This window comes from Monodon monoceros, unplaced genomic scaffold, assembly GCF_005190385.1.
Source record: "Monodon monoceros isolate NGI ecotype Baffin Bay Population unplaced genomic scaffold, NGI_Narwhal_1 Super_Scaffold_14, whole genome shotgun sequence".
Classification (NCBI taxonomy): domain Eukaryota; kingdom Metazoa; phylum Chordata; class Mammalia; order Artiodactyla; family Monodontidae; genus Monodon; species Monodon monoceros.
The window spans coordinates 46,684,736-46,701,218 of NW_021703770.1; the positions used below are offsets into that span (position 1 = coordinate 46,684,736).

The 16,483-nt window shown below is 34.4% G+C and overlaps 1 protein-coding gene across 1 annotated transcript in view; it reads right to left on the reverse strand.

The window, feature by feature from the left end:
* CNBD1 (cyclic nucleotide binding domain containing 1) overlaps window positions 1-16,483 on the reverse strand; it is a 437,906-nt gene that overhangs the window by 368,375 nt on the left and 53,048 nt on the right.

Here is a 16,483-nt window from a genome sequence, read left to right on the forward strand (position 1 = left end):
CAAAGAAGATATAACAATTGTAAATATATATGTACCCAACATAGAAGCACCTAAAAACATAAAGCAAATACTAACAGACATAAAGGGAGAAATTAACAATAACACAATAATAGTAGGGGACTTTAACACCCTACTAACATCAATGGACAGATCATCCAGACAGAAAATCAATAAGTCATTATACCAGATGCACTTAATAGATATATATAGAACATTCCATCCAAAACCAGCATTCTTTTCATGTGCACAAGGAACATTCTCTAGGGTAGATCACATGCTAGGCTACAAAATAAATTACCATAAATTAAAAATTTTGAAATTATATCAAGCATATTCTCAACGAAAATGCTATGAGAATAGAAACCAACAACAAGGGGAAAAAGCTGCAAAAAAAGATACGTGTAGGCTAAACAATACGCTACTAAACAACCAATGGGGTCACTGAAGAAATAAAATAAGAAATGAAAAAATACCTGGAAACAAATGAAAATGAAAACATGACTCAAATGCTATGTGATGCAGCAAAAGCAGTTCCAACAGGGAAGTTTATAGTGATACAAGCCTACCTCAGGAAACAAGGAAAATCTCAAATAAACAAATTAAGCTTACACCTAAAGGAACTTGAAAATGAAGAATAAACAAATCCCAAAGTTGGTAGAAGGAAAGAAATCATAAAGATCAGAGCACAAATAAATGAAATAGACACTAAAATAATAATAGAAAAGAATAATGAAACTAAGAGCTGATGCTTTGAAAAGATAAACAAAACTGATAAAGCTTTAGCAAGACTCATCAGGGAAAAAAAGGGAGAAGGTAAAAATAAATAAAATTAGAAACAAAAATGGAGAAGATACAGCCAACACTGCAGAAATACAAAGGATTACAAGAATACTGCTATTATACACTAAAAAAATGGACAACCAAGAAGAAATGGACAAATTCCTAGAAACGTATGATCTCACATAACAGAACCAGGAATGAATAGAAAAATATGAGCAGACCAATTACCAGTAATGAAATTGAATTAGTAATTAAAAAAAAAAAACTTCCAGAAAACAAAACTCCAAGACCAGGTGGCTTCATAGGTGAATTCTACCAAACATTTAGAGAAGAGTTAACAGCTATGCCTCTCAAACTATTCCAAAAAAAATTACACAGGAAGGAATGCTTCCAAACTCATTCTATGAAGACAGAACCACCCTGATACCAAAGCCAGAAAAACACATTACAAAAATAGAAAATTACAGGCCTATATTGCTGATGAACATAAATGCAAAAAATCCTCAATAAAATATTAGCAAACTGAATTCATCAATGCATTAGAAAGATCATACTCCATGATCAAATGGGATTTATCCCAGGGATGCAAGAATGGTTCAATACCTACACTAAGGAAAGGATGGGTCCTTTTTATATTGAGTGGGCTATAGTTGTAGAAGGGGGACTACTATGGCATTCAGTAGAAGGACACAGCCAACCTTGCCTACTCAGCAAGAAAAGACCCAAAGGAATAGTTACTCTGACTTCAAACTCCTTCTATCCCTTTTTATCTCCTATTGTCTCCCATTGTATAATACTAAATTCAACCAGAAAAGATGTCCAGGAAGAGTAACTGACACAGTTTATACAGGTCATACTTTTGGGGCATAAAGCAGGGTGGAAACAAGTGTATGTGTGTGTGCATGAACCTGTGTGAGTATATTACCTACTATGTGCATAACCTTTTTTTAAAATTTTATTTTACATTGGAGTAAGCACTTCACATGCTCTCTCCTTAAGTTTCATAAAAATCCTGGGGATAGATATATTTATCACTTGTTTAAAAATAAGGAAACTCAGGTTAGATAAAATATTTATGATCATATAAGCAAGTTGCAAGCTGGGTTTTCAATCAAGACTTTTTTAAAAGAATGCTACTACTCTAAAATGTTTTTTCCCTTCAACAAAGAGACAATATCACACAGTATGATAAATTGCTAGAAGCATACTATTAAAATAAAATACATGAAAAAGCTTCTCACTATCCCTACAATTGTTTATTTAATACTATTGTAATGTTATATTTAATGCATTAAGATAAGTAAAAACACAGTATATCTATTTGAAAGGAGAAAAAATGATCATTATTCACAAACAGTATTATGGCAATTAAAACAATTAAAATAAAGTCAATTGAAATATATTAGAATAAATATTAGTTCAGTAAGGCAGTCAGTTACAACTATATATAGACCTAGTTAAATATCTTTCCCATATACTTGCAATACTTAGAAAATACAATGATTTGAAAAGTTTTAAGAGAATAGATCCTAAAAGTTCCCATCAGAAGGAAAAAAAAATTGTATCTATATGGGATTGTGGATGTTAATTAAATTTGTGGCAATCATTTCATAATACATGTAAGTCAAGTCATTATGCTGTACATCTTAAATTTATACAGTGCTGTATATCAATTATATCTCAATAAAACTGAAAGAAAAAAGTACTTCTTAAATTGTACCCCTTAATTTCCTTTGAGCCTGGTCTTGAAAAAAAATACAATAAGAAAATAATACATTTATAACATTTCCAAAAAGATATAAAAGCTATATGAAATTATATGAAACTCTATTGAGTCACAAAAGAAGACTAAAAAAAAATGCAAAATATTCACTATGTTCCTGAATGAGAAAGTTACTATTTTATATATACATATATATATATGTATTATTTTATATATATAATTAATTAACAAAATAGTAAGACTAGTAAGAACTAAAAAAATAGTAAGAAATTATCTTACCAGGTATCAACACACACCATAAAGCTAAGGTTATTTTTAATTCAGATGAATTTGGCATAAGAGTAGACATCAATAAAACAATAGTTAGCCCAAGTATATAAGGTTAACATGTGACCAAATTGCATAACAAATCAATAATTATGGCTGAAATGTCCAAGAACTTAAATGATAATATGAAGATTTTGGCAAAGAACCGTAAAGTATAGAAAAGAGTCCACTGAAGTTTTTAGAAATGACAAGTGCAGTAAATGAAATTAAGAACTCCATGAATGAACTAAAGAGAATTGGTGAACAGGAAAATAAGAGCAAAAAAATACACAAGATGAGACAAAATGATGGCAAATACAAGATATTTTCCAATGATGGAAACAAGATAGAAAACATATAAGACATTATAAGAAATTCTAACATATGAATAAGTGGAGTTCCAGAAGGGTAGCATAAAGAGAGCTCATCAGGAGCAACATTTGATCAATTAATGGTTAAAATTTTTCCAAAACTAAGGACATCAAACCTGAACTTTGAGAAGAACTACAGGGACTTCCCTGGTGGCACAGTTGTTAAGAATCTACCTGCCAATGGAGGGGACACGGGTTCAAGCCCTGGTCTGGGAAGACCCCACATGCTGCAGAGCAGCTAAGCCCATGCGCCACAACTACTAAGCTTGCATTCTAGAGCCCACAAGCCACAACTACTGAGCCCGTGTGTCAAAACTACTGAAGCCTGCATGCCAAGAGCCCATGCTCCTCACAAGAGAAGCCACCACAATGAGAAGCTTGCACTCTGCAACGAAGAGTAGCCCCCACTCGCTGCAACTAGAGAAAGCCCACATGCAGCAATGAAGACCCAAAGCAGCCAAAAACAAATAAATACATAAATTTATTAAGAAAAAAGAAAAAGAAGAACTACAAACTGAAGATTGAAAAAAAATCAAATTTTGGGTTAATCACAGTAAAAAATTTTAAAACCAAAGAGAAAAATCTTAAAAACATCTAAGAAGGGGCTTCCCTGGTGGTGCAGTTGTTGAGAATCTACCTGCCAATGGAGGGGACACGGGTTCGAGCCCTGGTCTGGGAGGATCCCACATGCCACGGAGCAACTAGGCCCGTGAGCCACAACTACTGAGCCTGCGCGTCTGGAGCCTGGGTTCCGGAACAAGAGAGGCCGCGATAGTGAGAGGCCAGCGCACCACGATGAAGAGTGCACCGGCTTGCCACAACTAGAGAGAGCCCCCGCACAGAAATGAAGATGCAACATGGCAAAAATAAATAAATAAATAAATAAACTCCTACCCCCAACATCTTCTTTAAAAAAAAAAAAATCTAAGAAAAAGTAAAGTCTTATTACTTTCAAAAGAGGAACAAAGGCATAACAACGAACGAGACAGATAGCTGACTTTGTAGTTGAAACAAAGCCATAAAGAGATAAAAGAAAATGACTGCCAATCTCAAATTCCATTCTAAGCAAAAAAAAAAAAATTTTTTCCAAAAATAAAGAACAAATAAAGGCATTTTTCTAACAAACAAAACTTGAAAGAATTTTCTATCAACAGACCACACTAAAGAAAATATTAAAGGGTATACTTCAGGCAGAAAAAAATGAAGAGATGAAAATGTTAAAACTGTGGGTAACCGAGAAAAAAAAAAGACTCTTTGAAGTCTTAGTAATACTGATTTGTAGGATTTATACACAGAGTTGAAAGATTTCCAGATCCCACCATCTCTCAACCAAAATAGTCATGGTTTTATTTGTTTAACACATTATTTATCTGTATAAAGTTTATTCTGAAATGAGCTCTACAGCTAGACTTGTTAAAAACCCAGTAAGATTCAATAAGTTCTATTACCTAAAACAAACATAACATTAAAAAAGCAATTGAAGGAAAAATTGCAATAAATATATAAAAATGCCAGGCAGGCTTTTCTTTTTTAGCAACTTACAAACTGATTTTTAAAATTCATATGAATATACAAAGGACTAAAGATAACCTAAAACAATTTTGGAAAAAGAACAACAAAATGGAAGAATTCACACACCTGATTTCAAGACATATTTAAAAACTATAGTAATCAAGACACTGTAATATTAGACTAACATAGACATATGTCAACAAAATATAAATTCCAGAAGTAGACCCACACATATATGCACAAATAATTTCCACCAAAACTACAAAGGCAGTGCAATCCAGAAAGAGTATTCTTTTCAACAAATGTACTGGAATAATTGAATATCAATGAACAAAACAAACAAACAAATAAATAAATAAATAGAAAACTTCTAATCATACTTTATACCATTTGCAAAAATTAACTCAAAATGGATCATAGACTTAAATGCAAAACCTAAAACTATAAAACTTGTAGAAGAAAACATATGATCAACCCTTTGAGATTTTTAGTAGGGCAAACATTTCCTAGATATAATATCAAAAGCATGATTCATAAAAGAAAAATTATTAAATTGGATTTAATCAAAATTAAGTACTTCTACTTTTTGAATCACTGTGAAGAGAATGAAAAATAGAAGCCAAAGACCGGAAAAATATTTACAAATCATATATCTGATATATGTTCAAATATATGTTCAGAATATATAAAAATCCTCAATATTTGTGCAAATATTTTCCCTTTTTAAAATTGAGTTTTCACTTTTAAAATGTGCAAAGTATTTGTGCAAGTATTTCACCAAGCAATATAGATGAATAACAAATAAATACATTAAATATCATTAGTCATTAGGGAAGTACAAATTAAAATCATGATATATCACTACACACCTATTAGAATTATTAAAATTTAAAGAATGGCCAAATTAAGATTTGACAAGAATGCAAAGGAACTAGAACTCTCATAAACTAATAGTGAAAATGTCTTGTGGTACAAGAGTTTTGAAAAACGATTTGGCAATTTCTTAAAAAGTTCAACGTACACTCACCATAGACTAAGTTGCTCCATTTCTAGGTTTTTACTTACTAGAAATGAAGACAAATGCCCATGCCAATACTTGTACATGAATTTTCATAGCAGCTTTATGTAATAGCCAAAAACTAAAAACAAACCAAATGTCTATCAACAGATGAATAAACTGTTGCATATTCATAGGGTGGATTACTATTCAGAAAAGAAAAGAAATGAACTACTGATACACAAAACAACATGAATGAATCTCCAGATTAATTGTGTTGAGTGAAAGAGCCAGATTAAAATACAGTATATACTATATGATTCAATATATATAAAATCCTAGAAAACATAAACTAATCTATAGTGGCAGAAAGCTGATTAGTGGTTGCTTGGGCACAGGGTATAAGGTTGGGCAAAAGGAAAGGACTACAAAGTTGTACAAGGAAACTCTTGAGAATGATGAATATGTTCATTATTTTGATTGTGATAATTGTTTCATAGATGTATACATGAATCAAGACACTAAACTGAATGCTTTAAAATACGCATTTTATTGTATGTAAATTTTACCTCAATAAAGCTGTTTATATTAATAAGATATGATATATATTATATACTAATATTGTGTATATTATTACACAATAATAGTATACATAAAGTCATTATTTCTTCTTTATTTGATGCTTGTCAAAATCTATCATGACCTGCAAATATATTCTGGACAAATATCAAATATTTGGGGTAAATATACATATTGGGCAAAATCCTTTTCTGAAGCTTTTGTTCTCCTTTGCATAAATGGTGCTCAATCCATATTATAATATATTTATGTCTACAATATATAAAGTTTTTTATATTAGCAATACACAATTAAAGCACAATAGAAAAGACAGGAAAAGGCTAAGATCAGGTAGCTCACACCAACACAAATAAATACAAATATCCAATAAATGAATGAAGAAAACCTCAGCTTAAGAAGGAAGCAAAAACAAAGGCAAATGTGATGTTTTTGTTGTGTCCTATGAAATTGGAAAAATTTTTAAAGCTAATTGCACTGCTAAGGGCAATATCAATTAGTTCATTCTTTCCAAAAATAAATGTGGTTTAAAGTATTAATAATTATAATATCTTAGTCTTTTATCTACTAGTAATTCCATTTCAAGGAAATCATTCTAAATAACCAGAAATTTGATAATTTCTCTTAGCTAAAGAATCAGGTTTTGTTGATTTCAAATAAGAATTTTAGATGTTAAAAACTTAAATAGCAATTAACTTTAAAATTATTAAGTTTGTGACACCAAATAGCAAAACAGAAGAGAAGTAATGTTTAGAAATGTTTAGCTAGAATATGAGAATAATTATCAATTAACCAAAGAGAGAATGAATGCTTCAGAGAATTTTTGCTAGCATAGTTTTCAGCTAGTTGACAAGGATCTAATACATTGAACATTGAAGAAAGATCTAATACACTAAAGAAAGAATATTGAACCATATCCTGATGGTATAATTTGCTGTGCAACAAACTCAATGTAGTGGCTCATTTTGAAACTAAATTCCATGCAGACCATGAGATAGGAGGTATAGTCACAAATCCATTGAGAGCATGTCATCCTTGAATATTAAGGGAACCAACTAAACCATTATTTTGTAAGAATAAATGTTTAATGGATGAGAGGAAAGACACATAAGGAAATATGTTGCAGGCTTTTAAAGACTACCAAATTGTTTTATTACCCCTCTGCAGTTAGACCCAGGACTTGACAAACAAGAGTTACTATGCAGACCCACACTGTGTTAGAAACAATCAATCTTTCCAAGATTTTCTAATAAGGTATTACTTAAGCCTGGACTTATTTTTTAAGTCTCTCCAAAATAGTTCTTCATGCCATGAGATAACAGCTCCTTGGGTATAAAGGCATTCTGTCCAAATGTATAATCCACAGTTTCATACATATGTAACTAAGACACCTTACTCGATAAAGTTAGAACTAACTTTCAAGATGACTTTAATAGACTGTTAAATAATTACATTAGGAAGGCAAGTAATGTTTTTTATATGTCCAGACATTAAATTTTTAACAAAAATTTGCATCTTGTGATAATGTCAGCAATTGTCATAAGAAATATTTTAAAACATCATACTCTATTCTGTCATTAAATCTGTAATACATCACATGATAAAAACTCCCATTGGAGTTATCCATTCTGATCTCTCTATGCATGACGTGTGCTTTCTATTACACTTACAAATCTAATATAGTAAGAAAGAACTTATACCAAATACCTAGAAAATATTTCTATGACAAAAAGGATTCTAACTCGAAATGAACAAATGAATAGTCACCCAAGGCAATAAGTCTCAGCTTTAACATTCACACCTATGTTGAAATAACATATATCTTATGGACTGAATGTTTATGTCCTCCCAAAATTTATGTTAAAATCTCAAGCTCCAATGTGATGTGGTATTAGGAGGTGGAACATTTGGGAAATGATTAGGTCATGAAGGTAGAGCCCTTATGAATGGGATTAGTGGCTTCAATATTGTGATTTATAAGCAATATAGATTTGTTCATTCAGATGACCAAAAGCTATTTCTCATATATGTTTGGTCTTTCTTTGTAGTTTCTGGCTTACAAGCCCCAAAACCCTTGGAGTTTTCTAAGTGTTGACAGTGACAAAAATGTCTCTCGATAGGTTAATAAAGTGACTTTTGGACTTCACCTGAGAAAGGGGACTGGTTGCCAGGAGAACAAACCATATGATTAGAGGGTTGTAACTTTCAGTCCTACCCTCCGTCCCCAACCCCCAGCACCTCACCTCTCCACCCCACCCCAACCTCCAGGGAGGAAGAGGACCTGGAGGTTGAATCAATCACCAATAGCCAATGATTTAATCACTCTTGACTATGTAATGAAGCCTCCATAAAAAGCCAAAAGGACAGAGTTTGGAGAGCTTCCAGGTTGATAAACATGTGAAGATTTGGGGAGAATTGTGTGCTCCAAGAGGGCATGGAAGCTCCACATCCCTTCCTACATACCTTGTTCTATGGATGTCTTCCATCTGGCTGTTCCTGAGTTATATCCTTTTATAATCAACTAGTGAACTAGTAAGCAAATTGTTTCTCTGAGTTCTATGAGCTGCTCTAGCAAATTAATTGAACCCAAGGAAGGGACCATGGGAACCTGTGATTTATAGTCAGTTTGTCAGAAGTACAGGTAACAATTTGGACTTGTGACTGGTATCTGAAGTCCAAGAAGGGAGTTGTGGGAACCTTTAATCTGTAGTAGGTCAGTCAGAAGCACAGGCTTTCAACTGGTGTCTGAAAGGGGAGGATGGGATGGAGAAAAGACAGTAGTTGTAGGACTGAACCCAAAAGCTGTGAAATCTGATGCTATCTCTGAGTAGGTAGCATCAAAATTGAGTTGAATTGCTTGTTGGTTCAGGGAATCCCCGTTTCACACATTGGACAATGAGTGTGAGAAGAGACCCTGAGAGCTCTCACCACTTCTTCCATGTGAGGACAAAGCAAGAAGAGGGCTGCCTATGACCCAGGAAGTGGGCCTTCACCACACAAGGAATCTGCAGGTGCCTTGATCTTAGACTTCCCAGCCTCCAGAACTGGCTGTGAGAAATAAATTTCTGTTATTTAAGCCACTCAGTCTATTGTATTGTTTTTTATGGCAACCCAAATGGACTAAGACGTAACTATACAGTGAAAAAAAATTTTTTTACAAGAACTATGTAATTGAGGGCATTTGCTTATTTCCAAACAATAGAAGAAAGATACAAAGATATAATTTTCTTAAACACTAGTTAATTTGTGACCAATTAGTAACTTCTGAAACTCCAGTACAAAAATATCACTGGCAGCTTTTATAAAAATATTCTATCATGATATGGAAGATTCTTTGCGAAAGGGAAGATTGACTTGTACAAAGGGCCTATGATGGACCAAGTAATATTTGTGAGGCTTTACATTTTTAACTTCATTTAGGCTTCACAACAATGATCCTCTGAGGTTAATAATTGTGCCCATTTTATAGATTAGTGAATTATGTATCAAGAGGTAGAAATTTGTCCAAGGTCATACAACTAATAACTAGAGGAGTCCAGTTCAGAACACATTTCTTCCTGACTCCAAAGTCCAAGCATTTTGCAATATGTGCATCCCGAATGTAACTTTAACTCTGTCATTGGTGGGCCAAGATTCAGTGCCTTGCTATTCTATACTGTAAATCTGTCAAGGAGTTTTTAATCTCTGTCCTTGGTTAACTCATCTCCTTAACACAGATAGCTCTCTTTTTTTAGTTTCCATTCTTATAAACGATCACTGTTTCTGTCAGAAATCTAAATTACTTTTAGCATTTACACAATTCGTTATTGTCTTACTTTCTCTTTTAGCTTCAAATAAAGACTTTCTTTTCTAGAGGAGAGGGCCTTTCCAATTTCACTTAGTTTATAACCTGATTCTGTATTTTTAACAGAATTAATAACCCACAAAGTGTTTTTCTCTCAATAGCATGTAGCCCTAAAACATAGTTCGAGATGACAATTCCTCATCTTACACGCCATTTCACTAGAAAACAGCACTGTAAGAACCATATTGCCTTTGCATTTTAAAAAGCTTGAATCTAAAAAGCAAAACTCCTCATGTCCTTTTAGGGAGAAATTCCTCTGAGTCATTCCTGAGAAGTGGCTTTGCATCACTGCTCCACTGAAACATAAAGATCTTCAGATGCCTCATTCCCTCAAAGGAAACATCTTTAATTGGAGAAAGTAGGAGAAAAAACATTTGGGCCAAGTTTTCTCAGAAGATCTTAAACTGCTTTTCACCGCTCATTTATAAATTTGTCTCTTCTCCTACACTTTCTACAGCCCCCACAAATACATATGCACAACACTTTTCTTCCCAGAAATTAGCCATTTATAAAGAAACCAATTATTTTTACCAAAGAAATCCATAATTGTATTTTTAAAGCTGGTGGTGTTATAGGCAATGTAATCAAATATGAACATGTGAGAGCATTAGGTGAATTGCCCAACATTCTCTTTGTTGGCAGTCAATTTGAACAAGTAATCTAATACGCTTCCAGGAACATCAATTGAAAACTGTTCAGTTCGTCTTTTTTTTTTTTTTTTAACATCTTTATTGGAGTATAAGGTTTTACAATGTTGTGTTAGTTTCTGCTGTAAAACAAAGTGAATCAGCTATACATATACATATATCCCCATATCCCCTCTCTCTTGCATCTCCCTCCCACCCTCCCTATTGCACCCCTCTAGGTGGTCACAAAGCACTGAGTTGATCTCCCTGTGCTATGCAGCTTCTTCCTACTAGTTATCTATTTTACATTTGGTAGTGTGTATATGTCAATGCTACACTCTCACTTCGTCCCAGCTTACCCTTCCCGCTTCCCGTGTTCTCAAGTCCATTCTCTATGTCTGTGTCTTTATTCCTATACTGCCCCTAGGTTCACCAGAACCTTTTTTTTTTTTTTGTAAGATTCCATATATGTATGTTAGCATACAGTGTTTGTTTTTCTCTTTCTTACTTTCTTAACTCTGTATGACAGATTCTATTTCCCTCTACCTCACTACAAATAACTCAATTTCATTTCTTTTTATGGCTGAGTAATATTTCATTGTATATATGTGCCACATCTTTATCCATTCATCTGTCACTAGACACTTAGGTTGCTTCCGTGTTCTGGCTATTGTAAATAGTGCTGCAATGAACATTGTGGTACATGACTCTTTTTGAATTATGGTTTTCTCAGGGTACATGCCCAGTAGTGGGATTGCTGGGTCATATGGTAGTTCTATTTTTAGTTTTTTAAGGAACCTCCACACCGTTCTCCATAGTGGCTGTATAAATTTACATGCCCACCAACAGTGCAAGAGGGTTCCCTTTTTTCCACACCCTCTCCAGCATTTTTTGTTTGTCAATTTTTTGATGATGGCCATTCTGACCCGTGTGAGGTGATACCTCATTGTAGTTTTGATTTGCATTTCTTTAATGATTAGTGATGCTGAGCATCTTATCAAGTGTTTGTTGGCAATCTGTATATCTTCTTTGGAGAAATGTCTACTTAGATCTTCTGCCGATTTTTTGATTGTGTTGTTTGTTTTTTTTTTTTGATATTGAGCTGCATGAGCTGCTTGTATATTTTGGAGATTAATCCTTTGTCAGTTGCTTCATTTGCAAATATTTTCTCTCATTCTGAGAGTTGTCTTATGACGCCGGGTATGGGCCTTACGCTCCAGCACCATCCATTATCAACTAGCTCATGTCTTTTTAAAAAAATAAATCAAATTCTACATGTCATATTGAACTCCCTAAAACAGAATTCAGGCCACAGTCATATCTTGCCTAGACCAATTCCATATAGTCTTCTGACAGGTCATCCCAAATCTCCTCCTGGCACTCACAATGGACTCTCCACACATGACCCATCACCATGTAAATCAAAACACATAATTCCCATTTTGCCTATCACACCAAGATTAAAAATGTACCACAGCCTACAAGACCCTAAGTAGTGATCTGGTTCAGCTACCTCTGAAGCCTCATTTCCACCAACTCTTCCCCTCATTTAGGCACTTTCATAACACTGGCCTCCCTTGCTAATTTTTTTCAATTTGCAAAGCACATTGCCATCCTGAGCTCTTGCACTTGTGTTTCCTCTGCCTGGAATTCACTTCTCCAAGATATTTGACTCACTATCTCTCTCATTGCATTAAATTATCTGACTTCTCTAATCATTTCCATCATGCCCTATACACCTATTCAGCACTAGTTTTTGTTTCTAATACTTATCACTAACATAATATATATGTGTTTATTATCTCTCTTACATTAGAACATAAGCTCCCCATAAGGGCAAAAATATTGCCTGTTCACCACTGCAGTCCCAATACCAAGAGTATGTTCAGAAACATGTGGGAATACAAAAGTATATATTGAATTCATTAATAAATGAAAAATAAAATCAAAATTATTTATAAATTAAAATTCCAAGCCATATATTAATTCATTGCTTTTAATATTGTTTATTCATGATCCATTTCCCCTCTTTCTGAAATACTTTCTCTTTTGAAATGCTCTCTCTTACCAATTGAATATAACTTCAGTAAAATTGTAAATTATAATGTACAGCCCCCATCAGCATTTATTCAAGAGGTGAGTATTGAAAACAAACTACAACAATCTGACTCCCTATCCTTAAAATTAAAGTGTGAGCCCCCAATCAAACCCCCAATCAAAAATAGTTGTACCTGATTGAGTCCAATGTTGTACCAATGCTGGAGAGGGTGTGGAGAGAAGGGAACCCTCCTACATTGTTGGTGGGAATGTAAATTGCTACAGCCACTATGGAGAACGATATGAAGGTTTCTTAAAAAACTAAAACTAGAGCTACCATATGATGCTGTAATCCCACTCCTGGGCATATATTTGGAGAAAAACATGGTTCAAAAGGATACATGCACCCCAGTGATCATTGCAGCACTGTTTATGATAGCCAAGACATGGAAGCAACCTAAATATCCATTGACAGAGGAATGGATAAAGAAGATGTGATACATATATGCAATGGAATATTACTCAGCCATTGAAAAGAATGAAATAATGCTATTTGCAGCAACATAGATGGACCTAGGGATTGTCATACTGAGTGAAGTAAGTCAGACAAAGAGAAATATTGTATGATATGACTTATATGTGGAATCTAAAAAGAAGTGATACAAATGAACTTATTTACAAAACAGAAACAGACTCACAGACTTAGGGAACAAAATTATGATTACCAGGGGGGAAGGATGGGGGTAAGGGATAGTCAGGGAATTTGGGATCGACATGTACACACTGCTATTTTTAAAATGGATAACCAGCAAGGACCTACTATAGAGCACAGGGAACTCTGCTCAATGTCATGTGGCAGCCTGGATGGGAGGGGAGTTTGGGGGAGAAAGCACACATGTATATGTATGGCTGAATCCCTATGCTGTACACCTGAATCTATCGAAACATTGTTAATTGGCTATACTCCAATATAAAATAAAAAGTTTAAAAATAAAAAAAAGATATCCAGAGGTGCATATCATATCCAGCACCTAATACTTCTTCTCCATTTTGGAAGCTATCCAATATTCTTCCACAGGTTCCCCCTCTACCCCTTCCCTTTTTTTGGTTGTTTGTTTTAATTAGCCAGAATCAGTTTCTGTTGTTTACAATCCAAAATTTAACTAACACATATGGTAAGCTTATATTCAATCTGATATACCTCAAAATACAAAATTTAACAGAAAGTTTCTCAATTCTCTTTTTTCTTTCTCTCATCTCTCCCTCCCATTGTCTGTTCTCCACACACACTTCCCTATTACAGTGTACTGTAGTTACTCAAACACTTCCTCTCTGGTGACATCCCCCATACGTGCCCTTTGCAACAATTTTAATGTTTCAATATCATTTATCCTTCCTCTCATCTAGCACTGTTTACTCAGAGTTGCTGAACTGAAGTATAAATTAAGAAGTAATCGATATGATTAAGCCAAAATAATCAAGTTATCAATAATCTATATTCTTAATCTTGTCAAGCATATTTGTATTTCTTTAAAAAGAGGCTACTGTTACTCAAAATAATTTGTTAAAATTTCAAGTAGGGGGACTTCCCTGGTGGTTCAGTGGCTAATACTCCACGTTCCCAATGCAGGGGGCCCAGGTTCGATACCTGGTCAGAAAACTAGATCCTACATGCTGCTACTAAGAGTTTGCATGCTGCAACTAAAGATCCCTTGTGCCACAGCTAAGACCCAGTGCAGCCAAATAAATTTATTAATTAAATAAATACTTTAAAATATTTTTCAAGTAGGATGACAAAGTGAAGAATTTTAGAGAGTATAAGGTAGTTACTTTTTTAAATGTATTCAATGACATCACTTAAGTAGTCTGTGGATCTGATCATGGTTCATTTAAAGATAAACAGAGGGCTTACAGACAAGACAACTTATCCATCAATTAAACAGATTTTAGTTGAACTACTTTTGTGTGAATACATAAAGCATACAGACCCATTACAAATGTGATTAACAGAGTCACAATGAGATTTATAATGTTACCAAATATGGCTAGCACACCCCAAGGGGACCCTCAGTCACCTCTCCCTGCATTTTGGGGGGGTGGAGGCAAAAGTAATGATTTGTTTCTAACCAATAGACTATGGCAAAGGTGATGGAATATGAATGCCTTTAATTAGGTTATATAAGACATCATCTTAGCAGAATGAGAGATAGAGAGACAGAGACACAGACATAGAGAGAGAGAGACTCTCCATTGCTGGTTTTGAAGATTTAAGCTTCTATGTTGTGAGAAGGTCTGAGAGAGAATGATATGGCAAGGACCTGCATGACTTCTAGGAGCTAAGAAGAGCCCTCAACTAGAGCCAGGAAGAAAGTAAAGACCTCAGTCCTGGAACCAAAAGGAATTAAATTCTGCCAAGAACACGTGAGTTTGGAAGAGGACCTCATGCTCTGGAAAAGAATGTAGTCTGGCAGATACCTTGATTGAAGTCTTGAGACATGAACAGCTAAATTTTGTTCAGAGAGATAATAAATGTATGTTGTTTCAAGCCACTATATTTATGTAATTTGTTACACAGTAATAGTAAACAAATTCACTCATATACCAAGGAGACAAGAAGATAAAATTCATGTCTGTAGAACAGTCATAGATTGTGGATTTAGCACATTCATTGCTCTTTTACTTACTAGTTTATCATATCCACTTCAAAGCATTGATGTGAGGATTCAATCAGAAATCTTATGTGTAGATATTAAGGCTTTGTGTGAATATTAAACATCTCATAAAAGTGAGTTTCCTCCTCATTTACTCTGCTATTTAACTCAGTGGGTGTCACAGCCCCACTCATCGGCAGCAGTCAAAACCCTCATTCTGAAGAGTCACATTTGGATAATTCTGAGCCACTGAAAGTGGAAGCTTGCAGTACTTCAGGATCTCCTCTGCCCACCCACCCACCCATTGTGTCACATGTGAGTGAGGTGTGGGTTCTGGAGATTACCACTGTCCCAGCATCTATTGTTACAGTATTTGGAGACTGGTTGTTATATGGACTCCACTAAGGTCCGCATCAGGATGTAGCAGTAGCTTCTTTGTTCATTCTCCCTTGTGTTTAGATAACCTTCTACCATGACCCCTTTTCACTTCAGTCCATTGCTCACATGGTGCTTGGCTGTCATCCATTTCTTGTTTCCATCCTGACTTGAATGTAGATTTACTTCCTAGTATTTTGACACCTTGCTGGAGAACCATAGCCACTTGAGTTCCTCCTGCATCTAAGATAAGAACTTTTTGTTATCCAGAAACTGCTACCTTTTAATTTTCAGAAAGATGAGGATTGAAAATCCATTGAAAATTCTGCAGCCCAGCACAATCTGAAATCAGCAGTGAGTGATTCATGGATTTCTAGATAGTTAAAATTTTTAATCCAGTACATTTTTTATTCAACATTATGGTTGACATTTCATTAAGAATGAAAATTGCTGTAGCATCCTATAGCTCCAATAACTTTTAGTGCTGTAGTGATTTTTCTAACAAGTATATTTTTAACACATTCACTGAACACATTCTAGTTAAATTTCCTATTTTTTACAGCTTACCAGTTAAACTGTACCCCTGTATGGCAGGTGGTTATGATGTCCCTCTCTACAATTCCCTCACACATGCTTTCCTATAAAGTAACTAGTCTTTGCTGTGTTTATTTATTGTCATTCTTAT